This window comes from Dermacentor andersoni, chromosome 11 (assembly GCF_023375885.2).
Source record: "Dermacentor andersoni chromosome 11, qqDerAnde1_hic_scaffold, whole genome shotgun sequence".
NCBI lineage: Eukaryota > Metazoa > Arthropoda > Arachnida > Ixodida > Ixodidae > Dermacentor > Dermacentor andersoni.
The window spans coordinates 56,072,162-56,092,315 of record NC_092824.1 but is presented as its reverse complement, the minus strand read 5'-3'; the positions used below and the strand labels follow the sequence as shown (position 1 = coordinate 56,092,315).

General features: G+C 48.9%; 1 long non-coding RNA gene across 1 annotated transcript in view; it reads right to left on the bottom strand.

Annotated features, from left to right (window-relative positions):
• The window catches only part of LOC140214064 (uncharacterized), a 167,369-nt gene that overhangs the window by 39,312 nt on the left and 107,903 nt on the right, over nt 1-20,154 (bottom strand). The window contains exon 2 of the long non-coding RNA XR_011890981.1: nt 5,175-5,454. This is a non-coding gene — a long non-coding RNA (uncharacterized lncRNA). The remainder of the gene's footprint in view (nt 1-5,174; nt 5,455-20,154) is intronic.

The following is a 20,154-nucleotide window of genomic DNA, read 5'->3' as shown; positions in this document are numbered from 1 at the left end:
GTGCAAAGCTTCGAAATTTCTTTTAAGAGCTATAACATGGTCCCCCTTCCATCCCAAAATACGGGCACACCCAAGAAGATTGGGGAAAAAACGACGCAAGTTCTGTGCGAAGAGAAAGAACTGTTCCGGCGTTCCGCGAAACGCGGCACTGGACATAAATATTGGCATTCGGTTATTTGTTTACATCGACAATAAGCTTGATGGTGTGCGCACATTTTCTGAGGGTTTTGTCTTGACGACATACCGTTCACTTCTCCTGAGCCTGTCAGAGCATACATCCTCGTGCCCGTGCTGCGACCTGTGGGGGACCCATTTCCCCGGGGCGCGAAGGCACGCACAGAAGGCGCAGCACACATCCAGGAGCAGTGCTGCAAACCACTGAAGCCAGTTTCTCCCTAGATCGGATTGAGGAATACTTTATATTTCCCTAATCAAGACAAGGGGCTGACAAATTGAATAGCACACTTTGGTATAAAGGTTATAAACAGGGATAAGGTGCCGCAGAAAGGCTGGCCAACATTTCGATAGAAGGACCTATCTCCGTCAAAGGCAACCTAGAGGAGGCCGCCTTTGACTTGTTTGTTATGCAGATAGACCGCGAAAGCTTGGTTCAAATTTATTTCCAAGCTCGTTTTTAATGAACTCAACTAATGAAGGCGCTGCGCTCAAGCTTAAATGGCGGGTTTTTCTTTTCGTCATAAATTTTCACTATATCTATAGATATAAAAACGTTTTTCCTGAAAACTTAACATCCCTACGTCTAGGGAACTCTCCCGTATAGGACTGGCAGCACACTTCCGTGGAACAGGCTTCTACTGCGTTCTTGGGCTGTCACTGGCAGCTGCCAGAGTCGCCGAAAATTGCTGCATCGCATCCGTTGTTGTCTCACAAGGTGACAGGTATGGCCTGATCTCCTTGAAGCAAGGAGAAGTGCTGCTTGCGAAGCATGAGCTTTTATTCTTGTGCCAAATGTGCGTCAACGCTAAGGTTCTCAAATGACTTTCTGTTCTCTAATATCATGGTGCGTTCCTTCGCCTACATCTTATCAGCTCATGCTCCTGCACATATATTGCTCGTTTATTTATTTATTTTGTTCCAATTGCTAAATTTGAAAAAAAAATGGGAGGGTGCTCTTATAAGATCTGAGCATGTTATGAAGACTGATTATTAGTTGTCGAGAAATATCCACCTCAATCGACCGATGGCGCCTACTATTACGGGGTGCTTAAATTTGCAGCAACCTTCATTCTTTGCACTAATAATATTTCGTCTCGGCGAAGACTTACATCCTTAACCGATCTGTGTTCAAATAGAGAAGCCAGCTACTTTGTCGGTTAACTTATGAGTAATTCTAGTTGAATAAGCCTGCGCGAGATAGAAAAGACGCAGGCACATCGAGGCGTCTACTTTCAAGCGCATGCTGGTGCAGGTAAGAGTATCCAAGCTCATCAACGACACGGAAAGGAACTACCGCAGCCTGACACTGAACCACACGTACGCGTTTTCGGGCGACTACTACCTCACGGCGGCCCTGACGCGTCGGGGAAGCCGCGACATCGAACGAGTCAGCGTAACCAAGGTCACCGTTGTCGACGAGGCGCACCAGTGCAGGCCTCGGCTTCGAGTGAGCAATTAGGGGCGCTATGACGTAAGCATATTCCGATTTGCTTGTATTCCAGTTTTTCCATTACTCCTCCGAGATTGGTCAAGAAATTGCGCGCCAGACCCACTTCGCCTTGTCTGTGACGTGACGTCACGAAAACTGCCAAGAACGCTACTTCGTCTTTCTCACCCCAACGTCTTAGAACCAACAGCAGATACCCCTGCCACTTCACTCGCTAGCACAACTGAACTGGCTGCTAACTTAAGGCTTCCATCAGATATATTACGATCGCTTTCTATTGCTATGCATAAAGGAATTCTGGTGGCATCATGATATTAAATACCATAATACCATCTTATCTCAGTACGCATTGCCACGAGCAAACTGCGGAAAGCGAGCACAGATACGTATCTATAATTATTCCTGGGTGGAGGGGAACAACCAGTCACTTGAAATTGTCCTATTCTATTGACATTCTCTATACTTATACAAATGTTTCTACAAGCGACGTAACGGATGTGCAATTTCCGTCAACTGGTGTTTTGCCCCGCGAGATGGTAGTCGCCCAGCTATCGTGCCAACCACTTTTCGTCCTCGCCTTCGCGACATATGTGAACAGACCTTTGCCTTATGCCGGAGGTCACGTGATAAAGCACGCAATAAAGGAGGCGAGTGCACGTCTGCTCCTGCAGGCCGGCCGTGGCTGCGCGTGGCTGTCCGCACGGCGGAGCACATAGGTGGCCCGCCCACCGCGTCCTGTAGATTATTTGCGGCAGGAGGAAAGCGTGGGGGCAAGCCGGGATGGCGGCTGGCTTTATGCGCACTGCCTTCACGCGCGTCTAGTATTCGAGGCTGCATTGCCGCATCTTCCGGAAACACCGCGAAGCGAGCGGCAAGTAGAAGCCAGCACTTCTCTCTGCAACCGGTCCCCATCATCCCAGCGTTGTGACAACCACTGCTCGCGCAGTCAACGATTTAGACTTCGTGAAGTTTGACTTTACGCGCATGACACAATGCTTGGTAATTTCATTAGTTAACGAATGCTCACTGCACTTTACACGAACGACAAATTTAGCAACATTATTTCGGTATAGTTGTCTAAGGATTTCACTATCGAATACAAAGCATCGCCTTTCGGGCGAGATTGTGGATTTTTTTTTAACAATTCAACTTGCTTTACCATAGACTATGCAACAGCTTATGCTCCTACTGCGACTTTTTGAGGGTGGGGGAGAGTGAGCTGCACGTACACAGAGATGCTAAGGAAATCAAACAGAAATAATTTAACTGCGGTAAACACGACGAGAAAAATACCCAGGACAGACTGAGACCATCAACTAAAAGTTATACTGATGTCGTCCTGGACATATTACAGCACTTATAAAAAACAAATTCCTAGCGTTGTTGATACACCAAGATACTAGATAACACCAAGAACCCACTAAAAGTATATCATCAGACACTTTGCTCGCAATATCGGATATTACAAAGCCGTTTGAGCTAAACACCAACGCTTTCCATTATTGTACTGGCGCAGCACTAAATGATAAACACAAAAGTGGCCATCTGAAAAGAAGACTCAACGTGACAATCTATTATTAGTAGTACACATTACCGAGGCAGGAGTCAACCACTAAACGATTTCAAATAAAGGACATAGGCAGTTTTAACGACCCTTCGGTATTCCAAACAAATGTTTGAACTAAGCACATGAGTCTTCACACCGATAACCAAGCTATCATTTTCAATGTTGCTCGAAGGCCTAGTTAGAAATACCAGAGGCAGACGCGCTGCCAATACTGCTAATTAGGAACTAGGGCAGGGACAGGTATGTGACCCGTTTGTTGTGACACGGCATGGACGACATACTTTTGAAACAAGTGTGACAAATACAAGTGGGAAGAAAGCGATTGATACACGCGCATATTTACCTGCAGCTGCAGCAGAATGCAGCTCTTGAGCACCCGTTCCTGCGGCGAGCACCGGCGTAACCGAGCGAATGAGCACGGCAAAAGATGAAAAATCGAACGCGGAGCGTAGCGGGGAATGAGAGACGCGAGGAGGAAAGCGGAGGAGGACGGCGCAGTGAAACCGTGAGGAGAGAGGGAAGTGGAGGAGGAGGTTAAGGCGAAAGGGTGGGAAGAAAAACGTAGTGCGATGACGAATGACGATGCCAACGAGATGGCGCCAGAATAGCGCGTCTTGCCTCGGAGGTCTGTCGGCAGCGGCTGCTGTGAATCGCGCCCACGCGTAATCTCCGCGCTGCCTCTCGTGATCTGCCGATTAGCGAGGCAGTCACCCGACACTTTGCTCCGTTTGCAACGTGTCGCACGAGACAGATTTTTCGGGCCAGTCATTGTGTCGCGAAATGAAAACACGTATGTTGCGCTCAAATTTCGCATTACGGAGCATCTTAATCGTCAGTGAATTTTTGTCCTCGTTTTTCACGTGCGCTACGTATATGAAGTCAAGATATACCATCTACAAGACGGATGCAGCAGAATGTTTTGATGCTGTATCTCGATTCTCCGGAATCCGGTGATCGTGGCAGATTCTGGATGACCTACTGGAAGATAAAGCAGAAATTTCATTGGAGTACGATGAAGGCAAGATATTTCAGAATACAGGAAAATGTTTTGCCAATGCGAAATCTGCAAGGGGAAGCTCAGAGCTTGTGGCAGCGTAATGGTTATCGCAAAACACCCTCAAAGAGCCTTAAGACTGTACAAGTTGATTTCGCGGAGCCCAGAATAATTGGACAAGGGATGTTACTATGCCACTTTCCAACTAACCATTGATGAGCGCGCATGTATGGCGGCATACAGGCCCCAGTAAAAAAGAAAATTTTAACAGTGTCATTACAATGCTTAGCCGATAAAACAATCAAAGGATGTCAGAGGAATTGTTGCCGAGACTAGTTTTTTAGAGGCCGTCGTTTGAAGTATTGGGCAAATCAGAGGAATGCAGAGCTCCGTTTTGCGGCACCATACCATGACTTGTCAAGCGGTGCGCTGCATGTACTCAACCCAGAACTCATAGAAGGCTGAATATGGGCAGTCGAAGCCGCTGCTGAACACCGCCATCGCTCATGCACAGCGGGCTTGGAGAGCACACCTTAATTTTCTTACCATGGCACGTCAGAATGGCTTCCCGCCGGTCACCCGTGCAACGGTGTTGCAAAATGTCTTATGAGTGTGTTGGTAGGCCGAAAGAAGCCAAGAAATCAAAGCTTAAGATATGCGAGACCTCCACAAAGAGAAATCACGACCACCGCCATTCAGTGAAACTTTCACCGAATACAAAGTGCCGTAATATGTGCTTGTTCAGAGAAGTAGCGAATGATCAAATACTTGCTCCTCTTAAAGGACTCTACAGGGTAGTGAAGAAATGCCCACCAGCGAGGTATTTTGAAGACTCAGTGATGTAAAAGACAGTAATGTAAGATATTACTAATGCTACTTCTGTGAACAACGTGGTGCTGCTGTATCAAGCCAGGTGGGTTTACGAGAGAGGAAAAAGCCCGTGTAACGTACGCGTAAGAAAACTAAGAAAAGCTAACGTCAAACATTACTTGATAGTTGATGAAATTGGGTCCACGTCCGCGCGCGGTGGCAGGTGGACGGCCTGGGCCCGTGTGGCCGTCCGCTCCCGGTGAGCGCACAGCGACCCGCGATCGTCTGGGTGCGCTCGGGAGTGTCCGGGCACTGCAACCGACCCCTGGTGGCGCGCACCGACGTGCAGTTCGTGGTGCTCTACGAGGGCGGGCAGGGTCAAGCGCCGGTGGTCCAATGCAGCGGCAGCACGGGTCCGCCCGAGACGTGCGTGCAGGGGAATTCGCCGCCCGACTGCACCTACAAGGTCACCGTCAACAAGAGGTAAGACCGATTAGGTGCACTCTGCGAAGGCTCTGTCTCCCGTGCAAACCCAGCGCTGCCGGCGCCAAGGCGATTCAACCGCTTTAGTTTCTAGTCGACAAAGTCAGCGTCTTCCCAAGCTAGCTGGGATGAAAATGAGGCGTATTCTCAGTGCGCACGTCACTCTATTTGCGTCACGCCTCACGCTAGGGAAGTCAGAGGAGTGTCGGGGCGCTTAAATATTTCGACGGCACTCTCTTGGGGATCAGCCAACGCCTTCTGGTTAGCGGGTCGGTGCACTCTACTTTGTGCCGTCATGCTACTTGGACCGAAATTTCTATTGTGAAGCACCGAGCGTGACGAAAGCGGTGACGTGGAAGTCATCGCGGCTTACTTGGGAGCGTCCCCCTTATATTGTAAGGCAGTCGGGCAAGGTAGATTGACGTCATGTATCGAAGTGCACACAAATCGTGCTATCTATGAGGCGTTGGATCAGCCCCCTTTATAACACTGTAATATGTTTACGATCGGCTCACGAAACAGGATAGGAAAAGCGTATAGCCCGTTTGAAAAAGTGGGGTTAACTCGGTAAGAAAGACATTGTGCAAATCCAGTACAACGCACCAACATTTTCACAAACAACGCCGTTCTCGACTGCCCTGCCCTTTCGTTAGCTTCAGAAGGAGCTCTCACGCGTGACATGCCAAAAACACTGAGAAATTTGTACCGATAACTTATACTCATCGTGTCCCCCTCGACCTTGTAGGACGCTTACAACGAAACGTCTGAAGCTCGGTTCAACGCGCGAAACGCATTGTTCAGCACGACAACCGTGCGTAGGTTGTCTCGATGTCGTATACCATGGACACTGTACGCGCGTTCGCCGACCCCGCAGCACCACCTCATTGGTTGAAGACGTTCCTCTTCTGCGTCGCAGCTGCCTTCGCCAGGGCGAGACGGCCAAGCTGGTGCTGCGCCAGATGTGGCGCGGCAAGACAGACGTGCTGATCGAGGCTCTGGCCGTCGGCTACCTGACAGCGAGCAGCAGCGTCCTGCATGCTTCCATCGACGGCGCTCCGCTGGTCGCCCTGTCCGACGTCGAGACGCTGGTCCTCAGTGAGTGACTCGAAACGAGGCGGATGTAGTCAGTGCACGCGATGAACTATACGCGATACACAATGCGGCGCCATGCGGAACACGTCTGCTTGTGGCCCCTCCTATATACGCGTCACCGCTGTACACCACAAAAAAAGTGAAGCGATTGAAAGACGAGCTGCAAGCGAATGGGGACAGAAATCGGTTTGAATGCAGCAACGGCTTCTTATTGGCTGCCTCCGGTGTGCGAATTGAACACCACGGCAAACGAAGTGATCGCCGTAGTTTTATGTAATCGCAATCCGCAATGTTGCAATATCGGCAGTGTAAATATTGGGGCGAGTTCAAATTTTTCAGGAAACTGCAGAATTATCAGGAGGGCATGGACAGTGACTTCTTGTGCAAATACCGTGGCCACATGACGTTTACTACCAAGAAATTTCTGCTTCATCTTTTTTTTTGGTATCCAGTGATTACTACGCTGGCGCTCGCCTCCAAAACGGCCAGCGTAGTTATCAGTGACTCTAAAACAACGCTTCATACCTTCGCTAAGGCAGGGGTCTCGAAAGAGGCGTTAAGCATCGTAACTTTCGCGGGAAGCGTGACGTTCACATCATATGGAAGCCCGCCATCTCCCTCCCGGGCAACGAAACTGCACACACCGAACGCGGAGCCTGAGTGCGGAGAGAGACCGCATGGTCAAATATAATCGAATCACCAAACACTACAGTTCAGGAAGACAGTATTACCCCCCCCCCCCCTCCAACCACACTCCTCATTGACTAAGCAGCAGGGGACAACATGGCGCCTACTACAAACAGCTTCCCAAATCCGATCGGTTATCGTCATTGTTAACCAAAACTCTATTCACATAAATGTAAAGAGTGTAATCAGTGGACGGACCACAGACACATAATCTGGGCCTGCGCCAACATAGTGCAGGGGCCAAACGACACATATAGGAACGCGGAGCTGTGGGAGACTGCGGTGCTCAGCTCAGACAGCGAGGTGCAACTACAAGTCATCAGACAAGCTGAAGATGCCACTATATATAGGACCCAAGGGCTCCTAGCCGGAATCTAAACGAGGGGAGATAAACGCCTCTTACACTTGCCGTGTTGAAGTAAAAGTTGTTTCATCATCATCCAGGGGTGCTTTTAATACAGCTAGGGTAACTTTGTTTTCGCAATTTACTCTTGGAAAACTTCGAAGGGTGTCTTTTAGAATTTCTTTTATTAAACAAATTCGCAGTTTTTGGATGCGCTTGCATTTAACGTACGGTTATGTGCCCGCAAATGCGAATTTCTCAGATATTATGTATTTCTGAGAATATTTGGGCAAGCTGAGGAAAATTGCAGGCGCAAGTTGGAATCAGCTAGCTCAAGACATGGATGATTGGAGATTACCAAATTCACACACGTGCATGCGCACGCACGCATGCACGTACGAACCCACGCACACACACAAACAGAGGGATGCCCTATATGCGTTATGATGCGGTACGATTAATATATATGATGCGGTAAGTTCAGCTGTTTTTTTTCTACTGCTTTCATTTTGTGATTTTAAAGAAACAAAAACGAAATGGCTATTAAGAAGCCTTCCTTCAAGTATTGTAGGAAGTGCGAAGGAAGCGTAACTTAGAATTGGATCTACCTTGTTTTGTGTTTAGTCGACACGACCGTGTGCGAAAAAAAAAGAAACCTGCCATATGGGCAGGTCGACGTGCTCTCACACTCGCACGCAAGCAAGTGAGCATACGTATGTAAAAACCGTGCAGGACCGAGAGTACGACGACTCATCACTGAACAACAGTGGTCAGTGCATGTGCTAATTGCTTGCCAACCCTTCTGTGCTGCATAGCAATTTGCTGCTTGGTTGTAAACTATGAATTCATCGGTTCCGCTCTGTTCCTTCCAGACGGCAGTGGTTCTCGACACCTAGAGAAGCCCGGTCAAGCACTGGCATTTAGCTGGAGCTGCAACCAATGCGACAAGAACGAATCCTTGTACCAAGCATTCATCAAGAAGCAACTGGACAGGGAGGTAGCTGCTGTTTGAAAGTGGGCGCTCAAGTTTTTGAAAGGGACACTCAAGAATAATATTAGGTCGAGCAAGATTTAAACATCGGATTTAGTTCTGTAATAACGAATTCGTGCTTCGTAATGAAAAGAGAGCGCGAAAATTAAGAAAACGAAACATCGGAGTGGCGCCACTTGTTGTGGACTCTATTCCCTCTCATACGAGACGTCAGAACTGACTGATTCAAATAAAGCGGTATACTAGCGGGTCTCGTGGAGGTTGCGTGAACTCATTCGTTTTGGCGCGGGTGGTTCAAATTGAACAGCAATGGAACCATCGGCGGCAATATTATATTGAATTATATAGCAAATGATGACGACTCCTAAGACAAAACTAGGAAACTATCCATCTGGTCCGAATTCATTTCTTTAGCGTCCCTTTAACTGCGACGATGCTCATAAGGCCGCAAGATGTTCACGTCGAGTGCGCTGGATTCGCGCCATACGGTTACTCGTAATTGTAACTGCTTTAACAAAGGGGAGGGCCATGCGTTTACAGTCAATATGCACAGTCCATTGCTAAGCACATGGACAAGGAAACGATCTTTTCCGGGTGTTTGTATCGCATGTTCTATTTCTATGGCGAAAAAAATGATATCGTTCTCTAGAAATTTGTGGCCGGCATGAGCAGCGAGAACAACGAAATCGATTCAGTCCAGCACCGTACAGCATTCTCACAGATTTCGTGCTTCAACGCTATTGGTGTGAACACCGGAACGTAGAATATGAACAACGTAAATTCTTGCTTCTTTCGAGACTTGAAGTACTGGGTAACAGATTGGGGCCAATCCTCTTGCAGTCTGAGAACAGTAGCATGTGAACAGCGTATAAATGGTAGCACGCATACGTCATTCTCTAACCTGTACTTTTGACCATCATTAACTATATCAAATGATACAAGAAGACAGAAGCGGTTGTTTGCACTGCTAGTATAACATTCCATGCTTCTTCTGCACTTCGACCATTGGCTAACTTTTGGGCAATCTGGCTACAGCAATGACATGTTTTCTTTTTTTGTTTTTGAGAGAGAAACTGTAGGCGATTTATGATAGTCACGATGTGCTATGCAGATAAAAAAAACATACGAAAACGTGTTTTTAAGTGGCAAGAATGTTCACATTAAGAACGAATGCTTAAAAAAGGTACTATAGACGCACTTTTTTGGTCAAGATAGCTAACTGTGTTTTTTGAATGTGTTTTCTTTGTTCGATGCTTGGACCTGCCCATTATTGTGACTTTAGCAAGAAAGTGGGCAATGTTGAGAGCGCTCACACTGTGACTCCAAGCGAGTACAACTGTTACAGTGCACTTGCTATAAATTCGGAGGCACATGTTTTGTGGAATAAACAAGTATAAGCAAGCTTTCTGTATCTCCGCAGGTTATCGAGATCACGGACGACCTGCAGTATGGCTCGACTAAAATACTCGACTTCGTGCTTCGCATGAGCAGTGACAGCGACAGCGACAGCGCCACAATCAGCGTGCGCGTTCCCGGAGATGAGGACGACCAGGTGCGAACACATCCTCAGTGTTTTGCGCTGGCAGCCGGTGTTTAGTCCTCACACGACCTGGCTCTGGCGACGCTGTTAAGGGGTAGCCAGTTCTTTTACGGCACTATAAGTAGTTGTGAGCCGACAACTGCGCTATTGCTGTAACATCAAGCTCGAATAAAATACGAGAAAGACAGAAATGCCGCCATTAGTTGCGTTTCAACGCCATGGGCAAAGGACACGACGGCTCAACCGCTACTCTGCAACCGCACTGAATTATCCGCAAGAAATAACAGCACTATAAGCTCACGCTCCTAGTTATGCAAACCAGTTCTAATGCATCCCATAAAAAGGCGAGCGCGTTACGGTGCGAATGCCTATTTGGCTAGAGAACAGCCACGATGCAGCACCCATGGTCACGGAAACCCGACGAGGTTCGCAAAAACAGCTTCACTTTTTTTTTTTTAATTACTGCGAACGGGAATTCATTCACCTGCTTACGACGGGCTTCACAGATGGCGCTGTCTTGCCCTTGCTGCGAGTTCGGCGTTCTGAGCAGCGAGGACCTGGTGGTGGAGGCCCGGCCACAGCGCACCAAGGTGTGGGACACCCGCTACCCTCTGGTCACGTGGCAAATAAGCGGACCCGTGGCTCAGGACGCAGCCGCGCACCAAGTGCCACCCGGCTGCCTCGCCGAGCAGCGCGGGGCCGTGCTGCTGCTGCCGGCTGGTTACGTCACCAGGTCCGGACCATACAAGTGAGCCCACTTGACGGGGAATTATTGTTGCTGATGAGATTTGTTTTGAAATTCGCCTTCCTTTGAGGGCTGCGCAAAACTCAGTCATGGGCTGTACTTTCTGCGGCTCCGGCGCCCGCGTTGTGTTGTAACCAAAGCGTCGTGGCATTTTCGATAGCGTGGATCTGCGCACACAGCTCTCTGGGGCTTTCGTTATACGCACGGACAACTTTCCGCGGCAATGAATAAAGGAAAGCGTGCGCGCGGAGGCGAAGCACGCGCAAGTTAGAGTGCTCCCGTAAAAGAAAGTCCCGCGTTCTCATCCGGGTGAGCTTATGGCGGAGAAGAGGAAGAGAAGACAAACAACTAGTTCACAATGGCAAAACAAGGTGAAAAGCTCACTGAATGGTAGATTGGACTTATCCTTCTGCCTGTCTGTTTCGTTTCTGGGCAAAGTCGAAACCACCACACGTTCAAGATACGCTGATTACGCGGAAGATGCGCTGTTCCGATAAGGTTAGAGCGCGGTCGAACGTTGCCAGGATGCTTGTCGCAGATATGCAATTTCGGTAGCTCATCTGCCCTGGTAGTTCTATGGTAAATAAATAGATGACACCCGTCTATCTACACGTTCAGCACTTACCGTTGCTAGCACTTTTAGTACGCCTTAACAGTTTCGTCCAGTTTTCTCACCTTCGATTCGTTAACGCCTGCCTGTTGGCTGTATACCTATACTTACAAGGGTCATACAACGCCACAAAACAGTTTATTACACTATGCACAGCACACAATCACGGTTCCACCTTAATTGTAAACTTGATGGTGGTTCCAACACAAAAAAAAAAAAAATATGTTGAACTTTAGATTCCAGCGCCTAGTGGCAGCGTAAGACCGGCATGCTGTACTGTACAAAATATTTTACTCAAGCTGCTTCTGCCTCTGACACCCGCTGCCACGCTCGCAGTTATTTTGCATTTAAAGAAATATGGCTCTTATCATATTATGGAAATACACCTGCTGTTGTTTGAGGTGTAAATGTGTACTGTGCTTGCAGCATAATTGCGCGAGTGATATGGATTGCTACGAATGGATGGTGCATGTATCGTGAGGAAGTAGCTTAGGAATGGTGGGACTGGCTGGAATCACCTCCAGCCATATAACCTCGGTGAGGGATCCGGTACATGACAGTATTAGAACATGTGACTGTTTCAATTGTCTTACAGGTTGTCATATGCAAGACAAGCTACATCAAAAAAGACAAAATGGTGACATCCACAGAGTTCTCGTCAAGTACACCCGCTCTCTCTGATGAACAGCCCCGTAAACATGCCTTGCAGTCTTACCAACTACAATTAAAAATTTCAATGTGTTCCGTAATGAAATAAGGTAAAAATATTATTGGACAGTTTTGTTAATTAGTTAATTACATATTTCGATTTATCGCGCAAGTAATGTCCACATCTTCGAGTATAGCAGTTCAAGCACGTCAATTGTGCTATCTACCACAGGCGATTATTAAAATTGTTTAGCATCCTCACAGAAACACCTGGCACTGTAACAAGTGATTAAAGAGTCAGTATCAATAGGTAATGCACATGGATGCAGACAATTGGAAAATGTTCTAACTAAGTACAAAAACAAATACAACAGTTGCTCAGGTCCTTTCCGAGCAAACAAACTCAACAAGAACGATCTGGCACCCTGTCAACTGAGCGCACCATGCATAGGATGCGCATGCCGTGTGGCGGTAAGGGCCTCAGTTACACGGGGTCAGCATGTGAAACAAGAGCGAAAGATTGAGGTTAATTACAGAAGTCATCGGTACTTTGCAAGCTATGCCAGTCAATATTCGATTTAGTTTTACGTGTCACTGCAGCATCACGGCGAGCGCTTGGAACCAGAGGCCCTTCGCGGAGGTCCATTTCGTTCTCACGCACGAGCTTTTCGAGGGCCAGGGTTTGAGGGAGCAGAGTGACCTCCCACCGACGAAAGGTCACTGCCAGGTGACTCCGAAGAAAGGCGTAGCCGTGAAGACCACCTTCCACGTCAGTTGCACAGGCTTCGCAGATCCCGAAGGAGGCTCCCTCAGCTACGGCTTCTACTTCTGCTGTCACGCACCCGACAGGCTCAAGGATTTGGAGGGCGGACGCCCAAAGCCGTGGCATTCTTGCACGCACATAAAGTCTAGCCTCGATGACGGCACCTTTGCGGGTGTCCTGCCGGCTGGGAACTCGACGGGGGCCACTACCGACTGCTCTGTGGTCGTGGTCGTCAACGACAACGTCGGGCAGTACGTCTACGACCTGATAGCAGTGACCATCGAAATCGGCTCTTGCAGTGACATCACTCTGGAGACCGTCGACGACTACGCTAGGCAAAGCCAGCAGAACAGCCCCGACGCCATATTCTCGTACATCAAGAGTTCCGCCATGTTGTTCCACTCGGATTTTTACAAACGATGCAACCGTCCCGGCAGCACCGCTGGGACCAAAAACTTGAGCCGCGACGCCGACGTCTTGGATGACTACATCGGCTATCTGAAGAACAGCCCCGTGACCACTGAGAACGAACTGCACAATGCGATCAGCGTCCTCCAGGTGCTCGTCCCAGACAACAACTCCGCCACGACAGAAAACTTCACAGATGTGGTGATTGAGATCATGGATGACTATGTCAGCGCCTTCTCCAAGCTGACTTCAATTGAGAGCAACTGGAGGATCGCGGACCTAACTGCAACCATTGGGGGAGAACTTATTGAGGGACTGACCGCACTACTTGACCTCAAGGCCCCTACCCCTCAGGAACTACCAGTAGAAGTACCAAGTGATTTCCATGTAAGTGGTGTGGTTTGCTTTAGACGGCAGCCTTTGAACAGCAATGCTCAATCCAAAGGCAGTCAAGAGCAATTGAGGAATCGCTTTTTCGCACTCTTTCAACAAAGCACATATATATATGGGTCGTGTAATGTCCCGTTGCATGGGCGCTTGCTGTCTTTGAACACGTGACTCCGCAGCCATTGAGCGTGTTCTGGCTTCCCTTTCCCATACGGTAAAGTATGTTCCGTGATGATTTAGTACTCAGAACAAAGTCTGCAGTGAACCAATGCATATTTTTATTTGCTGACCTCGAGCCAACATGGGAAAATATGTCTACAAAAAAGGCGCATTGTCGGGTCATTATCACAAATACAAGCGCAGTGCACTGCGACGACGCATACGTACAAGCTTCGTTCGGTTGTCTCCTCCTGTTAATAAAATATAAATTGCTTGACGCGAAATCGTCGCTATAAGAAGCAGGAGTGCGGATGCATCAAAAGTATACGACAGCCCACTAAATCATTCCTACATCACTGACGCTCGCAATGTCGCGTTCATATCGGACTTAAGAATATTTTTTTCTTCAAACCTGAGTAGGTTAATCTGTAGAAATACTCACTTTCCATCTGTCAGCCCCTTCCTTGATCTTGAATTTGCCTCACAGAAACTCATTTATTTTGGAAGGACCGCTGCCTGCAGAAATCACGAACTCTAGCTCTGCCTTATTCGTTCTGCAGGGTAATTGAACATCGCATAATTTCCGGAAGATACTTCTTTCGCGTGAATCATGCCACATTTTCCATCATATGTGCAACAGGTTATTCTATACACTCAATAAAGGTGGCACAGGCCAGTTACCATTTCGCTGCAATTCAGTCATCCAACTTCACTGGCGCCTCCTGAATGAACTAAGTTTCGTTCAGGAGGCGTCGTATGGCGTCAGAGCCAGCAGCGCCATCTCTTGCCTCTCCGAAATGTAACCGCCGTAAACAGTCCGCCGCCGGACGGTAGAGAACTCGCGCAACAGTAGCGCAATGCCATAGCCACTAAGCTAGCGCGCGGCCGGTAAGGATAACCCATTTTAAGTTGCGCTAATAAACGTCATGCATTATATATGTCACAGTGACCTCACACCTATACGAAATTCTCTCTCTCCAGCACAATTGTACTGAAGAAAGACGGCAAGTGTATAGATATCATTAGTAGCCACAGCGCCTCAGTTTCGGCATGGAAGCTTTGCTTGCAGTGAAGTTGACAATAAAAAAAAAGAAAAAAATGCTTCTTAACGACGCATGACGTAGTAGGTGATCAGTGTACTCCTCGGCTCGGAGCGCCGACCCAGTATGCCGCCGCGTAATGCACTGCTCATGGATAGGTTCATTTCACTGTCATTCCAACTATTGGTACGATAACTGCGCCTAACAAGCATCATCAAGCATGAGTGCGCTTAACGATCCAGTTTACTGCCCTGAAGTGGTTGTTGCCCCTTCTTGTAGGCATAGTCTACTTTGGCGCTATCAGATTAATTTGGCGCGTGCGTTGGATTTGGGTACCTCGCCAATCCTGGCTATTTGGCTCTCGTCAAATCAGACAATGTGAGGCCTTCTAAGTGCACGTAGGACCAGACGCACATGCACACAAACAAAGGCGTCAAATTGAAGCTTAGAACGAAAAAAGAAATGCACCAAGGTATTGTTGAGCTTTGTACGGAGCAGTATTGTTCCGTAACTGGCGGAAGTACGGAATAACGCACAGATGCGCTCGTTAATTCAACCTACGCGCATAGTGCCGTAACCGCATATGTGGTTTTACTCAACTAAAAAATATGGCCCGACCCCAGAGACTGTGCAGTCTCAAAATGTGCCCGGAAAGTATACAGTGCAGTTTAAACACCAAACCACATGGTGCACTAGTGGGCCAAAAAAGACCTTTTCTTTCTTGGATGTCAACCGCTGTTGACTCGACTTTTTATTTTCAACTTTAAGGGCGTCGTCCTCTTTGACACCGTCATGGGCCTCTGAATAAGCAAGGTCGCAGATGCGCTGACAAGTGCTTGGGAAACAGCATCATAGGCGCACAAAACACACATAGTTCTGCCATCACTACGCTTTTCACATGCCTACAGACGAAAAGGTCATTAAAGGGAGCGTTCATACATCCGACTTGTCACCATCGTGTAGCAAGATACCGTGCACTGGGAATGTGCGGCGAAAGTTAATTAATACTCATTCCAACTGATTTCTTGCCCATTGCTCAAGGATTAAGTGGGCCGCTTCTACTCCTCCGTTTGAAGTGGCTGTGAGAAACTCGAAACTTGCTGTTTATTCAAACGTCAAAGCGACAACTTTTCTAAGGAGCGATACCATACATAGCCTTTAAGAACGGGTAGTACGGCGTTATGTATCTCACAGCATGCAGGTTTTGGCTTGTGTGTGGGTTTTAAGATTAAATTGGGAAATTCCTGTAAAGAGAAAACCGACAAAAACATCGAAAACTCGGCACCCGCATAGGTATCCCACGTGTACGCAAATTTTTCTACCTGCTGCCCATAAAATTCCATTAGCAATGCTGTTGATGTAAAAGGTAACCGTTAAATAGAAATGCTTTTGACAAGAACGGGAAACAGCGTTGTGCGCAACTTATAGCTGATGTTTGTTCTTTCTTTTTCAGCCCGATTCCGAGTGCGGAACTGTGCAGAAACTGGTTCACAATGTGGCCCGAGTAGCCGCGGGTGTGTCACGCGTCGTGGACACCGAGCAGAACGACGCGAACATCAACGCCAGGGGCTACGAAGTGTGGATTCGAGAGTCGCAAAGGCGAGGCTTTCTCGGCACATCCGGTGGCAGCAGGGTTCGCGTCGAAGGCAGCGTCGACACACAAACGGCCATAGTGTTTCCGTCCAATCCATTTCGATGTCACGAGACGGCAAAGCTGACAAACACCCAGGTTGTAGGTGTCGAGGCGGCACGAGGCCCCGCAGAAACTCCCTTCAGCGTCCGTGTGCCTACGGAGAGCTACTTGAAAAGGCCAACACCACTCGACTGGGACGGACACGCGGGCACCTACGAAACATCGTTCTCAAAAGTTTCCATGCACGTAATTAACGTGACCGAAGCAGGCGTGTTCTTGAAGATCGACGTGTTCACCTTCGACGCGCAAACAAGATTTATAACCGCCGTCGTCTACGGTCGACCTCCTTCCAGGTTGGACTTCCTCGAGCAGAACAGGTTTCACCTCGCAAGCAACGTGCCGCACGAAAACAGAATCGAATTTGTCCAGAAGCCTGTCCTGGTGACGGTGGCTGTTATACCGCTTACTAACAGTACGAAAGCCAGGTTACTTGAGCCGTATCGCAGGAGGAGCGACGAGAACGGCAGCGCGACTTACACGATGAGGTCGCGCTTCTACAGCTGCCTTTTCTGGAACAACACGGAACAAGCGTACTCGAGTTCAGGATGCCGCGTTCTCGCGGATTCGGACGAACAGTTTGTTCACTGCGCTTGCGAGCACAACTCCATTTTTGCGGGCGGATTGTTCATCGCACCGCACCCGATCGACTTCACCGATTTGGGCTTCCTTCTGTTGACCATGTCGAGCAACGTCGTGATGACCATAATTATATCAGCGGTGTGGCTCGTCTATTTGCTGGTCATGGTGTGGGCCGCGAAGCAAGACGCGCGAGACGAAGGCGCCGCGGGCATAGAGTACCTCGAAGAGAACGAGCAGGACGATGCGTTCGGCTATCTCGTATCTTTCTACACGTGGTTCCTCAAGAGCTCTGGGACCACGAGCCGAGTGCTTCTCGTTGTCCACGGGTCTGACGACGAATCCCGAGAAGTGGTGCTTCGCGACGGCGCGCGAAACCCATTGGCGCTTCAGGCCGGGGGCCGAGACTGGTACTTTCTAAGCCATCCGTCAAGCCTTGGAGACGTTGAGGCCATTTCTTTGACCCTGGAGCTGAAGGGCAACGAGAGCTCCTGGCATTTGAGCACGGTTGTCGTGAGAGACCTTCAAACGGCCTCACAGGCGGTTTTCATCGTCGACGACGTGCTGACCCCGGACGCGTACAAAGGAGCGTCGACGTTTACCTTCCACGTTGCCGACGAGTCGCTTCTTCGCAACCCGTGGCGAATCTTCAGCGCCAGAATCATCCGCTACTTCCGCGAGGAGCACCTCATCTTCAGCATTTTCAGCCGCCTGCCGACCAGCGACTTCACTCGCAAGCAGCGTGCCTCGCTGGCCCTGCTGCTCGTCACCACGGGCATGATGGTGAGCCTCATGTTCTACGGCCTGGACGCCGACGAAGAGGAATACTTCAACTGGCGTTTCTTCTACACGCTACTCGAGTTGCCAACGCGGCGCGAGCTCGTCATTGCCGTGCAGTCAACGCTTCTCGTCACGCCACTCGCATTCCTGGTCGTCTTTCTCTTAGAGAAGTCCCGGCCACTGGCATTTCGACGAAAGCCTACAGTGCCCAAGGTGTACGTCGAAGAAGTAGTGGAAGACTGGGTTCACGACACGGACACGTCTACCGATTCAGCCAAAACGGGAAAGGTGCCCAGGGAGCGGCTCACGAGCAACGTGCAGCTGCCGCTGTTCCCAACCTGGGTCTCCGTATTCGCCTGGCTCCTCTGTTTGTCCACTTCCCTGGTAGCCTCGGTGCTCGTCATACTCTACGGCCTGACGTACGGTTACCGTCGAAGCCTGTCGTGGGTGCGCTGCAACTTCATCAACATGCTCCTGGGCGAATTTGTGGTGAGCCCGCTCAAGATCCTGTGCCTTTCGGCAGTCATGGCTTGCGTGCTGAAGGCGCCTGTAGAGATGGAGAATATACCGGTGCGCTTTATCGAGTAGTCGCTACAATCGATTTTTAGGAGTGACTCGGACACAAGATTTCAGAATACCCGCCTGTTGCGAATCATGTGACCCTGCTGCAATCACGAATCGTTCTTTCCCTCGATTCGCCTTTTACTGTGCGCTAGGCAAACCCTCAATGGAGCAGCATGCATTGTCTTCGCTTGAACATACACCCTACGAACGTTTCAATATTTGAATGTGCTGCACTTTTGCCAAAGTAGCCGTGGCTAAGCTCAATCTGTGGACACGCAACTTACTCGCTTGGACTCCGGACAGTCGCACAACTCGTGCGCTACACCGCATTACAGACAGCTATATTGGTGAACAAATTATGGATATCTTTCTCTTCACAAGCAATAATAAAGTACATTGATTTAAATGTTCCAAGAGCTGCTGTAGAAGGAGACTGCGAGACCTTTGTATTCAACTAAATGACCATTTATTGCGAGAGTGACATCACGTTAGGGTATAGTAAATTGATAAATGAAAGGCAGGGAGGTTAACCAGGACTGAGCCCTGTTGGCTACCCTTCGCTTGGGAAGGAAAGAGGGGAGGAAACGATTAGCAGAAGCGAAAATCCACTGCGGATATCGTCAACGTGGTAGCAGTTTTCTGCTATATACCACTGATGGTCACTCATACGCGATCACAGGCGGCCACTTAATCCGGTACCTTTCCAAATCCGCAGCAGCGCTTTTATGGCCTTTTGTAGCTACGACATGCGAGGCGATGGTCCCAAGATTTTGTTCCAGGTGAACAGTTTCCTGTCTAACTGATTTAGAGCTGTGCAGAGGGCGTCTTTCATTTTTAAAAGAAGGGCAGTAGCACAGTAGGTGTTCTACAGTGTCCTCGACACCACAGGCATTGCACTCCACACTATAAACCACATCAATCATACGAGTGTATGCAATGGTGAATGCAACGCCCAAGCGTAAGCGGTACAACATTGTTTCCTCACTTCGCAGGAGTCAGCCAATGTGCGAAGTGCTATAGTGCAGAAGAAACAGAACGCACATTAATCGCGTTCGACAGAATGAACAGACGACAGCGAACCATAACCGTCTGGGGAGTTGTAAATGCTGCACTTTTCTCGATATGGTTACGTAAAAAAACTGTGCAATTGCACAACTATGTAAAACGTGTGGTAAATGAATTTATCTTTCTGGGTTTCCAGTTGAGCGCCCAGGAACGCAAACTCATTAACGTAGGGTGCTATGCAGGATGCGCCGAGTTTCTCGTTCACCCGAGTTTTACCCGAGTTTGCTCGACGGCAATCACTGTGAACGGAGATAGCGTGGAACGCGCGAAAGCTACAGGCAGAAAAAATGTAGACAAAAAGCCGCGTATGACAACATGACTACACCCTGCGGGGCACGCTGCGTCCACGTTTCAAGCGCAGAAGGCTGCACAACGAAAAGCGCCAGCGCCGCGTATTCTTATCAACGGATTATCGCAACTTTGCAATACCGTGACTGTCCCACTGTCTATCTGCACACTTGCCGTGAGCCGCTTGCCACGCCTTTCTCGGCCGCGTCAAGGGCGTGCTTCCTCTTTCGGGCACTATCTTTCTATCCTCCATCGAATGCGAGCAGGGTACATGCGCACATTCTTGCACCTACACTT